Source organism: Oncorhynchus gorbuscha, linkage group LG09 (genome assembly GCF_021184085.1).
Source record: "Oncorhynchus gorbuscha isolate QuinsamMale2020 ecotype Even-year linkage group LG09, OgorEven_v1.0, whole genome shotgun sequence".
Classification (NCBI taxonomy): domain Eukaryota; kingdom Metazoa; phylum Chordata; class Actinopteri; order Salmoniformes; family Salmonidae; genus Oncorhynchus; species Oncorhynchus gorbuscha.
The window spans coordinates 82,883,476-82,899,225 of NC_060181.1; the positions used below are offsets into that span (position 1 = coordinate 82,883,476).

At 46.1% G+C, this 15,750-nt stretch overlaps 1 pseudogene across 1 annotated transcript in view; it reads right to left on the reverse strand.

Moving 5' to 3' along the window:
• Positions 1 to 15,750, reverse strand: part of LOC124044176 — a 35,261-nt pseudogene that overhangs the window by 2,366 nt on the left and 17,145 nt on the right. The window contains exons 6-7 of the transcript XR_006840445.1: positions 13,976 to 14,104; positions 145 to 231 (exon numbers count right to left, since the gene is read on the reverse strand). The product of XR_006840445.1 is annotated as a protein TFG-like (transcript). The remainder of the gene's footprint in view (positions 1 to 144; positions 232 to 13,975; positions 14,105 to 15,750) is intronic.

Genomic DNA, 15,750 nt, shown 5'->3' on the forward strand with positions numbered 1-15,750 from the left:
GAGTTGGGGGGAGAAGTACAGCATAACTTTTGATTGTAATCGATTTCACATTCATAGCATCATTCCTGTGAAAGTCTGGGCCATTGTTATAAGATCAGCATGACCTTCTTGGACCTTTTCTGAGGGAAAGTGTCACTGTCTTACCAGGGTACTGCATGCCATACTGCTGCTGTGGTGCTGGCTGCTGGGGAGAGTATCCACCTGGAGACTGGTACTGCTGGTACATCTGACCTGGAGAAGAGAGATGGAGGACATCAGTATGACAGACACACACCTGGGTGTCTGGATGGAATCAGACAGGATCGTCTTAATGCAAACAGCCCGAGCACTAAAATAAAACAGGACTGGTTCTTCAAAGCCCTGCGCCTAGACACTCTCTATGGCACATTACAGTCATCTGACGAGCTCCAAGCTAAACACGCACACACACAAACACTTTTATTTGGATAGACGTGTTGGGTCAGAGCGGGTGCCATCTGTCTAAACAGGTCTGTCTGTGTCAGTAGACAAAACACTTCCCTCCCAACTTTAATTAGCCATAACCTCACAGGTCTGTGTGTGTGTGTCTCTCTCTCTCTTTCTCAGGTCCATGTCACATTTAAAAGTCTAGACTGGAAAGTCGGCTCAATACCACGGCCTCAGTAGTGTGGTTAAAGAGTGTCTGAAAATAAAGACTAGTTTAAAAACACAAAACGTCACATACACGTAGTGTGCTCTCAATGTGGACCGGACCGGACCGCCGAGCTTCAAAGACCTTGAGACACTGACAAACTTTTTGCGACAGGCAATGAAAATGATTTTACTTTTAGATTGGTGTGTATTGTTAGATATTATTGCACTGTTGGAGCTAGGAACACAAGCATTTCACTACACCCACAATAACATCTGCTAAATTGATTTGATGGTTGCTTCTGCGCAGGTCAAAGCTGATTAACATGAGGTTGTCTGGCACAGCTGCCTGACCAATGCTTTTATTTTTGCTAAAGTTCACTGTTTTTTCATGTGCCAGTTAAAACAGAGCGTTGATTTTCCACTCAGAGGGCCCGTAACAGAGCCCTATGGAACTCCTTTGTGACGGAAAAGGGACTAGACATAATTCTAACAAGTTCTGCAGGGACATTTGTGCTAGGCTATCACTAGGCTGAGTGATAGCTAGGCTATCACTCACTGAAGTGGTAGTTCACTCCAAACACACACACACACACACACGCAGTGGCTGAAAGATACACAGACAATGTACACACAAACACAGTGGCTGAAAGATACACAGACAATGCACACACACACACACACACACACACACAGTGGCTGAAAGATACACAGACAATGCACACACAAACACAGTGGCTGAAAGATACACAGACAATGCACACACAAACACAGTGGCTGAAAGATACACAGACAATGCACACACAAACACAGTGGCTGAAAGATACACAGACAATGCACACACACGCAGTGTCTGAAAGATACACAGACAATGCACACACACGCAGTGTCTGAAAGATACACAGACAATGTACAAACAAACACAGTGGCTGAAAGATACACAGACAATGCACACACAAACACAGTGGCACAAACATACACACACACACACACACACACACACACACACAACATACACACACACACACACACACTGGCTGAAAGATACACAGACAATGCACACACAAACACAGTGGCTGAAAGATACACAGACAATGAACACACACGCAGTGGCTGAAAGATACAGACAATGCACATACACGCAGTGTCTGAAAGATACACAGACAATGTACACACAAACACAGTGGCTGAAAGATACACAGACAATGCACACACAAACACAGGTCCAAACAGCTGGGGCACAAATGTGCCCGAATAAAACTGACCCAAAACCTGCAGGGGACAAACTTTCTCAAAGTCAGAGGAAGATAAAAAAAAAAAAAAAAACAAGGGTCTGAGCTGCAGTGGGAACTAATGAAGACAGTCTACTACAGACAGACGGACAGGGTGCCACACACAGACACATGAAGCCATCTTATACACTCCCAGGCCCAGATCATAACCCAGATCCATACTGTAAGTCCGTGTCTGGGTTGAAATGCTATTTGTTTTCTTTCAAATACTTCAGGTACATTAAGTACAAATACATTTTGACCCAAGTCTGGACCAGATGAAAGAACCATGTTTCATTCCTCCACCATTGGTGATCACTCATCTAACATGATTCAAACATTTACAAAAATGTAACTAGGCAAGTCAGTTAAGAGCAAATTCTTATTTACAATGACGGCCTAATGGGGAACAGTGGGTTAACTGCCTTGTTCAGGGGCAGACCGACAGATTTTTACATTGTCAGCTCGGGGATACGATTCCCAAGCTGACAAGGTAAAAAGCTGACAAGGCCCAACGCTCTAACCACTAGGCTACCATCTTGCCCCAAATTGTGAAAAGTCTATACAATGAAACCAGACATACTGATCTATAGGACTGCATCTATGAATCAGCTGTAAGCCCACTGTTAACCCCTGTAATGTGAGCACCATGGTGCTCAGTGAGAATCACAAAGTGTGTGTGTGTGTGTGTGTGTGTGTGCTCGCGAGCATGTAGGTGCTGACTTTCTCTCCGTCTTGGTTTCCTGTCTGCTATCCATCATGTGTGTTATGTAATCCGATAGAGGGGTGGATGGAGCTGCCGTCAGGCCTCATTGGCCAGAAGAATTCATCTCTGATCAGTAAATGTAAGTCCCAGAGGACAGAGAAATCAGTGCGGCTCTATGAAGAGAGACCGGCTGCCTGCACATCCCTTCAGCTGAACACAAAACAGAGCTGGAAAGATTATCTGGAATGTTATTGCTTCACTGTAGTTCTCAAGCCTATTAGGGATGTTTTCAGAAAGGAAACAAGATAATATAGCTGGTATTACATTTACGTTAGTTATTTAGCAAATGCTCTTATCAGTTAGTGCATTCACCTTAAGATAGCTAGGTGGAACAACCACACACAGTCATAGTAAGTACATTTTCATCAATAAAGCAGGTATCAGCAAAGTCAGAGCCAGTAAGGGTGGGTCAAGTGAGAGTACACAAAAGTCTATTTATTTTTGTGTGTGTGTGGGGGGCTGAGGAGGTTGTGCGAGGGGGGGTACTGTGGGATTATTTAAGATACTCCTTGAAGAGGCAGAGTTCCAAATGGTTTTGAAGATGGGCATGGAGGTTGCTGTCCAAGCTTCAGGTTGAAGCTGTTTCCACCAGGACGGAGGACTGGGCTGAGTGGGAGCTGCTCTCCCATAGCGGTGGGAGTGCCAAGAGGTGGCAGAACGGAGTGCTCAGTTTGGGGTGTAGGGTTTTAACAGAGCCTGAAGGTAGGCAGTTCTTCTCGCTGCTCCGAAGGCAAGTACCATGGTCTTTTGTGGATGCAAGGTTCAAATGGAAGCCAGTGGAGTGTGTGGAGGAGATGGGTGACATGGGAGAACTTGGGAAGGTTGAACTGGAAGCCAGTGGAGTGTGTGGAGGAGATGGGTGACATAGGAGAACTTGGGAAGGTTGAACTGGAAGCCTGTGGAGTGTGTGGAGGAGATGGGTGACATGGGAGAACTTGGGAAGGTTGAACTGGAAGCCAGTGGAGTGTGTGGAGGAGATGGGTGACATGGGAGAACTTGGGAAGGTTGAACTGGAAGCCAGTGGAGTGTGTGGAGGAGATGGGTGACATGGGAGAACTTGGGAAGGTTGAACTGGAAGCCAGTGGAGTGTGTGGAGGAGATGGGTGACATGGGAGAACTTGGGAAGGTTGAACTGGAAGCCAGTGGAGTGTGTGGAGGAGATGGGTGACATGGGAGAACTTGGGAAGGTTGAACTGGAAGCCAGTGGAGTGTGTGGAGGAGATGGGTGACATGGGAGAACTTGGGAAGGTTGAACACCAGGTGGGTTGCAGTGTTCTGGATAAGGTGCAGGGGTTTGATGGCACAAGCGGGGAGCCCAGACAACAGCGAGTTGCAGTAGTCCAGACGGGAGATGACAAGCGCCAGCACTGCTTCATGTGTGAGGTAGGGTTGTACTCTATGGATGTTGAGCACATGGACCTGCAGGGGCGAGTTCAAATCATATTATGTATTTGTCACATGGACCGAATACAACAGGTACAGTGAAATGCTTATTATAATCCCTTAATCAACAATGCAGTCAAGAAAAAGTGATAAACACTATTCACTAAAATAAATAATGAAAGAGCAACGATAAAATAACACTAGTGAGACTATATACAGGGGGTACCGGCAGAGAGTCGTTGTGTGAAGGGCACAGGTTAGTTGAGGTAACGTACATGTAGGTAGAGGTAAAGTGACTATGCATAGATAATAAGCAGAGAGTAGCAGCAGCGTAAACATGGGGGTGGTTCAATGCAAACAGTCCAGTTTACCATTTGATTTGCTGTTCAGGAGTCTAATGGCTTGGGGGTAGAAGCTGTTAAAAACCTTTTGGACCTAGACTTTGCACTAGACCAGCATGCTTACACCCCCATCCCTTGTGCCTGCATTGTTTACCACTTGGCCTTAAATTGTATCAATTTGATTTTCTTTGTCACCCATGCTATTTCAATAAATCATATTCTTCCATTGTTTTCATGATGGCGGAATGATTGAGTATACTTTTTTTCAAGATAAATAATGAAAAGAGTATCTTCCAGCCTATTGGGTCTCTCCCCCCCATATGCCATGTCTTGAAATAAGCAGACAGACGGATTAAAGGTTCACATTGTAATACTTCTGACAGCCAGCCTTCAAGCTGGAGAGGTATTCCATCTGATAAAGCATCAAAGACACCGTCTGTGCAGTGGTGGGTGAACAGGTGTGCTAAAACTCAGAGACAAACAAACACAGAACATTCCTTATCTAGGGTTGATCGTCATCTGTACAAAACACCTTCCTAATAGTGAGTTGCACACCCCCTCCCCTCAGAACAGCCTCAATTTGTCAGGGCATGGACTCTACAAGGTGGCCCATGTCGACTCCAATGATACCCACAGTTGTGTCAAGTTGGTTAGATGTCCTTTGGGTGGTGGCCCATTCTTGATACACACGGGTTGAGTGTATAAAAACCCAGCAGCGTTGCAGCTCTCGACACAAACCGGTGCGCCTGGCACCTACTACCATAACCAGTTCAGAGGAACTTAAATCTTTTGTCTTGCCCAGTCACGCTCTGGATGACAGATACACAATCCATGTCTCAATTGTCTCAAGGCTTAAAAATCCTTCTTTATTAACCCGTCTCCTCCCCTTCATCATCACACTGATTGAAGTGGATTTAACAAGTGACATCAATAAGAGATCATGGCTTTCATCTGGATTCACCTGGTCAGTCTAAGTCATAGAAGGTGTTCATAATGTTTTGTCCACTCAGTGTAAATGAGACAGCCACTAGAAATCTTCTGCTTATGGATCTTGTTAGCTCCATGTTTACGTGTAAACCCAAACCAAATGTTGACAGAGACGAGAGAGTGACTGGTCCATCTACCCCCAAAGTACATGATCAGTGTCCTCGTTACGTTTCTGAAGAAGTCCTCCGTGCATATTGTCAAGGCACCACACCCTTAATCAACGTGTTCATTCCCAGAAGTGCACTGATCCTTTGAGACTATTCCTGGTCAACGATGATCAGTCTTCAATGTATTGTCTTTGTACAGACCCTATGGACACTCCCGAACTAAGGGAACATTTGGGGTCTCTCTCTCACCAGCGCGTTGGGATAGAGAAAAACGTGTCCCTGCAGCCTGATTCGGCCGTCTGGCCAACAGCTGCAGCCCCAGAGCCTCTCCTCCCTGGAAGTCTGGGAGAGAGGGAGGAACGGATGAGCAGAGGGAGGATGAGGATTATGAACTCCAGAAGACGACCAGCCAACCACACAGTCAGCGATGTCACACTGAACCTAGTAACAGCCCGTGACCGTTATATGACCGCACAGTCATTTATGGACAAACTAAAACTAATAACCAACACAAAGTGCAAGGGTCTGGAATATAAAGGGTACGACTGAGTTGAATAAGTACGACGAACGGAAGAATGACTAACTTTAGACTCTTAGCGGTGTCTCGGCTCTGTTAAACTCAACCCAAACCCCTTGGAGAAGCCTGAACCCTGCCCAAGCCAAAACCACAGAGCTGGTCTGGGGAACACGGTCAAACCAACACCATATGGAACCGCACTCTCTTTGTTCCAAGTGCGGTTTAGAGGCCCTGGTATGGTTCCTCTGTGTTCAAGCCACAGCTCAACGAGCCTACCGTGTGTGTGCGTGTACCAGCTGTGGTTTGGATCCTGTGGTGGGGTTTTGTCAGTGAGCTGGTTATGGGTCTCTCTGGGTGAAATCAGAGATGTCTCCAGGGATGGAGGCGGCTACGGAGAGCCAGAAGAGCCAAAAGACGTGCCTGCCAATGAAAAAACATCACATCCAAAATAATGAGGTAGCTTAATAATAAGACTGACTCACAACATGTTCCTCTGTCCCCTCCCTTCCTGTGTCTGTCTGTGTCATATACTGAGATGCCAAAAACTAGAGCATACCTCGTTACCTGGTAAGAGAGTTACTTTCGAGCTCTGTTGATTCCAGATCATCACCATTATGGGAATACCCAGCGGGTTCAAGAGTTGAAGCGGTGTTGATTCCAGATCACCACCATTATGGGAATACCCAGCGGGTTCAAGAGTTGAAGCTGTGTTGATTCCAGATCACCACCATTATGAGAATACCCAGCGGGTTCAAGAGTTGAAGCTGTGTTGATTCCAGATCACCACATTTATGGGAATACCCAGCGGGTTCAAGAGTTGAAGCTGTGTTGATTCCAGATCACCACCATTATGGGAATACCCAGCGGGTTCAAGATTTGAAGCTCTGTGTTCTTCCTCAATCTACCCACAATACCCCACAAATGACCAAGCAAAAAACAGATTTTAGGGAAATGTATAAAGATGATAAAAACTGAAAAATGACATTTACATAAGTATTCAGACCCTTAGTACTTTGTTGAAGCATGTTTGGCAGCGATTACAACCTAGAGTCTTCTTGGGTATGTCGCTACAAGCTCGGAACACCTGTATTTAGGGGATTTTCTCCCCTTCTCTGCAGATGATCTCAAGCTCTGTCAGGTTGGATGGGGAGCGTTGCACAGGTATTTTCAGGTCACTCTGGAGATGTTAAATCGGGTTCAAGTCAGGGCTCGAGGTGAGTCTCTCAAGGACATTCAGAGACTTGTCCCGAAGCCACTCCTGCGTTGTCTTGGTTGTGTGCTTAGGGTTGTTTGTCCTGTTGGAAGGTGAACCTTTGCCAGAGTCAGAGGTCGAGAGCAGGTATTCATGAAGTATTTCTGTACTTCTTACTAGTCTCCCAGTCCCTGGCGCTGAAAAATATCCCCACAGCATGATGCTGCCACCACGATTCACCACAGGAATGGAACCAGATTTCCTCCAGACATGACGCTTGGCATTCAGGCCAACGAGTTCAATCTTGGTTTAATCAAACCAGAGAATCTTGTTTCTCATGGTCTGAGAGTCTTTACGTCCCTTTTGGCAAACTCCAAGCGGGCTGTCATGCCTCTTTTACTCAAAGCAAATCTAATTTTATATGATTACACGCGCCAAATACATCAGTAGACCTTACTGTGAAATGCTTAATTACAAGCCCTTAACCAACAAAGCAGTTCAAGAAATAGAGTTATGAAAATGTTTACTAAATAAACTAAAGTAAAAAAAAATAAAATAGGGTAATGAGGAGTGGCTTGCATCTGTCCAAATTACCGTAAAGGCTTGATTGGTGGAGTGCTGCTGGTTGTCCTTAGAGGAACTCTGGACCCATGTTAGAGTGACCATCGGGTTCTTGGTCTCCTCCCTGACAAAGGCCCTTCTCCCCAAATTGCTCAGTTTGGCCGGGTGGCCAGCTCGAGGAAGGGTCTTGCAGAACTCAGCAAAAAACATCTAAAGAGACACTAAAGAGGCCTTTCCACTGACTCTGAAAAACACCAAAAGAAAGATACCCAGGGTCCCTGCTCATCTGCGTGAATGTGCATTAGGCATGCTGCAAGGAGGCAAGAGTACTGCAGATGTGGTCAGGGCAAAATATTGCAATGTCCGTACTGTGAGACGTCTAAGATAGTGCTACAGGGAGACAGAACAGACAGCTGATCGTCCTCGCAGTGGCAGACCACGTCTAACACCACCTGCACAGGATCGGTACATCCGAACATCACACCTGCGGGATAGGTACAGGATGGCAACAACTGCCCGAGGTACACCTGGAATGCACAAACCCTCCATTAGTGCTCAGACTGTCCACAATAGGCAGAGAGAGGCTGGACTGAAGGCTTGTAGGCCTGTTGTAAGGCAGGTCTTCACCAGACATCACCGACAACAATGTCGCCTATGGGCACAAACCCACCGTTGCTGGACCAGACAGGACTGTCAAAAAGAGTTTAGTTCCAAACCTCTTCAATTTTAAGAATTATGGAGGCCACTGTGTTCTTGGGGACCTTGAAAGTTGCAGACATTTTTGGTACTGTTCCCCAGATCTCAAATCAAAATCAAATTGTATGTCACATATGCCGAATACAACAGGTGTAGACCTTACCGTGAAATGCTTCCTTACAAGCCCATAACTCTATTTCTCGAACTGCATTGTTGGTTAAGAAAATATTTACTAAATAAAGGAAAGTAAAAATGTAATAAAAACAAAATAGCAATATGGCCGGATTGCCATACCAGGCGGTTATGCAACCGGTCTGGATGCTCTTGATTGTGCATCTGTAGAACTATTGAGGATCTGGAGACCCATGCAAGAGACCCATCTTTTCAGTATTCTGAAGGGGAAAAGATGCCCTCTTCGCGACTGTCTTGGTGTGTTTGAACTACGATAAGAATTTGAAACTCTCGACCCGCTCAACTACAGTACCGTCAATGAGAATGGGAGCGTGTTTGGCCCTCCGTTTCCTGCAGTCCATGATCATCTCCTTTGTCTTGCTCAGGTTGAGTGATAGGTTGTTGTCCTGGCAACACACCACCCAAGTCTCGGACTTCCTCCCTATAGGCTGTCTCATCGTTGTCGGTGATCAGGCTTACCACTGTTGTGTCATCAGCAAACTTAATGATGGTGTTGCAGTTGAGTCTGGCCACGCAATTAAGGGTGAACATGAGGGGCCAAAGCATGCACCCAAGGGGCCCCCGTGTTGAGGATCAGCGTGCAGATGTGTTGTTGCCAACCCTTACCACCTGGTGGCAGCACGTCAGGAAGTCCAGGATCCAGTTACAGAGAGAGGTGATTAGTCCCAGGGTCCTTAGCTTAGTGATGAGCTTTGTCGTCACTATGGTGTTGAACACTGAGCTGTAGTAAATGAACAGCATTCTTCCATAGGTGTTCCTTTTGTCCAGGTGGGAAAGGACAGCGTGGAGTGTGATTGAGATTGTGTCATCGGTGGATCTGATGGGGCGGTATGCAAATTGGAGTGGGTCTAGGGTTTTGGGGATGATGGTGTTGATGTGAGCCATGAACAGTATTTCAAAGAACTTCATGGCTATCAAAGTGAGTGCTACGGGCAGTAGTCAATTAGGCAGTTTACCTTCACTTTCTTGGGCACATGGGGTATGGTGGTGTACTTGAAGTATTACAGATTCTGCCAGGGACAGGTTGAAAATGGTCAGTGAAGACACTTGCCAGTTGATCAGCGCATGATCGGAGTACACGTGCTGGTAATCCGTCTGGCCCCGCAGCCTTGTGAATGTTGACCTGTTTAAAGCTCTTGCTCACATAGGTTATCGAGAGCGTGATCACACAGTCGTCCGGAACAGCTGGTACCCTCATGCATGCTTCAGTGTTGCATGCCTCGAAGCGAGCATAAAAGGCATTTAGCTCGTCTGGTAGGCTTGCGTCACTGGGCAGCTCGTGGCTGGGTTTCCATTTGTAGTCTGTAATAGTTTGCAAGACCTGCCACATCCAACAAGCGTCAGAACCGGTGTAGTAGGATTCCATATTAGTCCTGTACTGACGCTTTGCCTGTTTGATAGTTCATCTGAGGGCATAGCAGGATTTCTTAGAAGCGTCCGGATTAGTGTCCCACTCCTTGAAAGCGGCCGCTCTAGCCGTTTAGCTCGTTGCAGATGTTCCCTGTAATCAATGGCTTCTGATTAGGATATGTAGGTAAAGTCACTGTGGGGACGAAGACATCAAGGAACGTATGGACGGAGCAGGTGACTGAGGTGGCATACTCCAATGCCATTGGATGAATCGCGGAACATATTCCAGTCTGTGCTAGCAAAACAGCCCTGTAGCGTAGCATCCGTGTCATCTGACCTCTCCCATATTGAGCGAGTCACTGGAACTTCCTGCTTTAGTTTTTGCTTGTAAGCGGTTGTCAGGAGGATAGAGTTATAGTCAGATTTACCAAATGGAGGGCAAGGGAGAGCTTTGTATGCATCTGTGTGTGGAAAGATGGTCTAGAGTTATTTTTCCTCTGGTTGCACATGTGACATGCTGGTAGAAATGAAGTAAAAAGGATTTAAAATTGCCTGCATTAAAGTCCCCGGACACTAAGAGCACTGCTTCTGGGTGAGCATTTTCTTGTTTGCTTATGGCCTTATACAACTCATTGAGTGCGGTCTTAATGCCAGCATTGGGTTGTGGTGGTAAATAGATGGCTCCGAAAAATGGTAGATAGAGTACCCAATCATAAACTGGAGACCACACTACCTCAGGTGAGCAATACCTAGAGACCTCTTTAATATTGGACTGCGCACCGGCTGTTACTGAGAAATACACACCTCCACCCCTCGTCTTACCAGACGTAACTGTTCTGTCCTGCCGATGCACAGAAAACCCAGCCAACTGTATATTATCCTTGTTGTTCCACCACGACTGTGAAACACAAGACATTACAGTTAACAGTTGGCAGGATAGTCGCGAGCAGAGATCATACAGTTATTTTCCAGTGATTGCATGTTGGCCAATAGAATCATACAGTTATTTTCCAGTGATTGCATGTTGGCCAATAGAAGGGACGGTTGAGGAGGGTTACTCACTTGCCAACAAATTCTCACAAATCACCCCGATCTCCAGCCTCCTTTATTTCTGTCTTTTCTTCATGTGAATATGACAGTGATTTGGGCCTGGTCTCCCGAGTAGCAGTATATCCTTCGCATCGGACACATTAAAGAGAAAATCTTCGTCCAAGTCTAGGTGAGTAAACACTGTTCTGATATCTAGAAGCTGTTTTCAGTCATAAGAGACAGTAGCAGCAACATTATTTACTGTTACAAACAGCGTGAAAAAAAGCAACGCTGGTTAGGAGCCCGTAAAACGGCAGCCATCCCCCACCGGCGCCATTCTGTCACATGTGCCTCGACACAATCCTGTCTCGGTGGTCTACGGACAATTCCTTCGAACTCATGGCTTGGTTTTTGCTCTGACATGCACTGTCAACTGTGGGAACTTATATAGACAGGTGTGTGCCTTTCCAAATCATGTTCAAACAATTGAATTTACTACTGGAGGAATCCAATCAAGTTGTAGAAACATCTCAAGATGATCAATGTAAACAGAATTCATCTGAGCTCAATTTCAAGTCTCAAAGCAAAGGGTTTGAATACATATAATGAATAAATAAAATATTTTTTAGGAATTTGCAAACAAAACAAAATCTGTTTTTGTTTTGTCATTATGGGGTAGTGTGTGTAGATGAGGGGAAAAATGTATTTCATCTATTTCAGAACAAGGCTGTAATGTAACGTGTGGGAAAGATTATGGTCTGAATACTTCCTGAATGCACTGTATGTTACAGATACATCAGCAAATCAAATCCAATTTTATTTGTCACATACACATGGTTAGCAGATGTTAATGCGAGTGTAGCGAAATGCTTTTGCTTCTAGTTCCGACAATGCAGTGATAACCAACAAGTAATCTAACAATTCCAAAACTACTGTCTTATGCAGTGTAAGGGGATAAGGAATATGTACATAAGGATATATGAATGAGTGATGCAGCATAGGCAAGATACTGTAGATGGTATCAAGTACAGTATATACATATGAGATGAGTATGTAAACAAAGTGGCATAGTTAAAGTGGCTAGTGATACATGTATTACATAAGGATGCAGTCGATGATATAGAGTACAGTATAACGTATGCATATGAGATGAATAATGTAGGGTAAGTAACATTATATAAGGTAGCATTGTTTAAAGTGGCTAGTGATATATTTACATCATTTCCTATCAATTCCCATTATTAAAGTGGCTGGAGTTGAGTCAGTGTCAGTGTGTTGGCAGCAGCCACACAATGTTAGTGGTGGCTGTTTAACAGTCTGATGGCCTTGAGATAGAAGCTGTTTTTCAGTCTCTCGGTCCCAGCTTTGATGCACCTGTACTGACCTCGCCTTCTGGATGATAGCGGGGTGAACAGGCAGTGGCTCGGGTGGTTGATGTCCTTGATGATCTTTATGGCCTTCCTGTAACATCGGGTGGTGTAGGTGACCTGGAGGGCAGGTAGTTTGCCCCCGGTGATGCGTTGTGCAGACTTCACTACCCTCTGGAGAGCCTTACGGTTGAGGGCGGAGCAGTTGCCGTACCAGGCGGTGATACAGCCCGCCAGGATGCTCTCGATTGTGCATCTGTAGAAGTTTGTGAGTGCTTTTGGTGACAAGACAAATTTCTTCAGCCTCCTGAGGTTGAAGAGGCGCTGCTGCGCCTTCTTCACGATGCTGTCTGTGTGAGTGGACCAATTCAGTTTGTCTGTGATGTGTATGCCGAGGAACTTAAAACTTGCTACACTCTCCACTACTGTTCCATCGATGTGGATAGGGGGGTGTTCCCTCTGCTGTTTCCTGAAGTCCACAATCATCTTCTTAGTTTTGTTGACGTTGAGTGTGAGGTTACTTTCCTGACACCACACTCCCGAGAGACCTCACCTCCTCCCTGTAGGCCGTCTCGTCGTTGTTGGTAATCAAGCCTAACACTGTTGTGTCGTCCGCAAACTTCATGATTGAGTTGGAGGCGTGCATGGCCACGCAGTCGTGGGTGAACAGGGAGTACAGGAGAGGGCTCAGAACGCACCCTTGTGGGGCCACAGTGTTGAGGATCAGCGGGGAGGAGATGTTGTTGCCTACCCTCACCACCTGGGGGCGGCCCGTCAGGAAGTCCAGTACCCAGTTGCACAGGGCGGGGTCGAGACCCAGGGTCTCGAGCTTGATGACGAGCTTGGAGGGTACTATGGTGTTGAATGCCGAGCTGTAGTCGATTAACAGCATTCTCACATAGGTACAGCATGTAGATATGCAGAGTAACTATACTGTACTGAAAACAGGACTGGTGAACTGGCCAATCCAAGTGTAATATTTAGTCATCCCAGACTAAAATGGAGGCATTAATCAATACCCTACTAAGATGGCAGTTGTGATTTATATTAGATTTAATGTCCAACAGCATGACACAAACAATTAAGCAGGACAACCAATTCCTCCCATTTGTGGTTGACGACAAGGCTGAGCAGTGAAAATGATCTGGATGAAACCATTGTGACACTGACACAATCATAATGTTCTAACTGTCTGCAGAGGACAATGTGGAAATAAGAGCAAAAAAACAACATGCCATTAGCAGGGCAGGGGACTGGAACATCGTTCTGTGATAGGGCCTGGGACAACACTACTTGAGCAAAAGGGCCCTAAAGCTGCCACGCCAGAGAGGTGTACCACAACACATCAACTGGATTAAGGCTGCCCTGAGACACAGGCCTAAGATCAGTTTAAAGCACAAACTGACCTCTGGTAACTGTCATGGGGTGAACTCGCTCTACCGTCTTGACAAGACAACAGTTTTTTAGGGATCCCAGTTAACCCCAGATATTTGGAGGTGCTAAACCACCCAATGGCTACAATGGCCCACACTGATAACCTCCCTCCCTACATATATTCATTCATGCAGAGATATGGTGGTAATGGTTACTGTGTGCGTGTTCCTAACCGTCGAGGGCTGCTGGGGGTCCCTGCTGCATCCCTGCGTAGGGGGCCTGTGGCTGGGGGGCGGCGGACGACGATGATGCAATGCTGTCTGGAGTATCTGACCGCTCCACAGACGAAACACCCGGGGGGGCTAGAGAGAGGGAGAGAAAGAGGGAGAGGGAGAGAAAGAGAGGGAGAGAGAGGATGATGAGATTACAGAGCATGAGCAGAGAGAGATAGAAATATATAAAACATATAAATAGAGTTGGATAAATGTAGATAAACTTAGATTTTTTTCCCCCCACAAGGACATACAGGACACTATCCTCTATGGGAATCTATCCTCAAAACTCCATACCTAAAAGCATGATTTGACAAAATGACCTGAATGGATAGTAACTGCCAAGGACAGTCGACAAAAAACTTAGAGCAAACAAAAACCTGCAGAAGAAACACAGTGGAAACCTGGAAATCCCATCCAACACAAAACTGAGTGAACATTACTCCGTCTGAACCTACTTTAGGAGCCAAAAAGTAGAGGATATTTAATAAGCTTTATATAACAAAATGAACTATGGCTAATTAGCTGCTAGGACAGAACTGACCTGACCCGGCTGCAACTTCAATTAGCACTGAAGTGATGTGTGTGAAAACTCTTGAGCCTTAACAATGGCAGCAGTTTCATAGCCTCTCCCACCCAAATGCAGAGGCCGTTGAAGACCCCTGGCGTATCCCCATGCAGATGTCATCAAAGTACAGTACCCCATGGATATTTAAAATAAAACTGCACGGAATAACTACAAAAAGAAGCTCCTCAAGGACAATCCAGACACACCATTTGCTGACTGCTGCAAAGAGGGAAACATAAGCAACTTCATTTTCCGCACAGACCATCCCCTGGCATGGAGCTATATTAACCAGACCACCCCCTGGCATGGAGCTATATTAACCAGACCATCCCCTGGCATGGAGCTATATTAACCAGACCATCCCCTGGCATGGAGCTATATTAACCAGACCATCCCCTGGCATGGAGCTATATTAACCAGACCATCCCCTGGCATGGAGCTATATTAACCAGACCATCCCCTGGCATGGAGCTATATTAACCAGACCATCCCCTGGCATGGAGCTATATTAACCAGACCATCCCCTGGCATGGAGCTATATTAACCAGACCATCCCCTGGCATGGAGCTATATTAACCAGACCATCCCCTGGCATGGAGCTATATTAACCAGACCATCCCCTGGCATGGAGCTATATTAACCAGACCACCCCTGGCATGGAGCTATATTAACCAGACCACCCCTGGCATGGAGCTATATTAACCAGACCACCCCCTGGCATGGAGCTATATTAACCAGACCACCCCTGGCATGGAGCTATATTAACCAGACCACCCCTGGCATGGAGCTATATTAACCAGACCATCCCCTGGCATGGAGCTATATTAACCAGACCATCCCCTGGCATGGAGCTATATTAACCAGACCATCCCCTGGCATGGAGCTATATTAACCAGACCATCCCCTGGCATGGAGCTATATTAACCAGACCATCCCCTGGCATGGAGCTATATTAACCAGACCATCCCCTGGCATGGAGCTATATTAACCAGACCATCCCCTGGCATGGAGCTATATTAACCAGACCATCCCCTGGCATGGAGCTATATTAACCAGACCATCCCCTGGCATGGAGCTATATTAACCAGACCATCCCCTGGCATGGAGCTATATTAACCAGACCATCCCCTGGCATGGAGCTATATTAACCAGACCATCCCCTGGCATG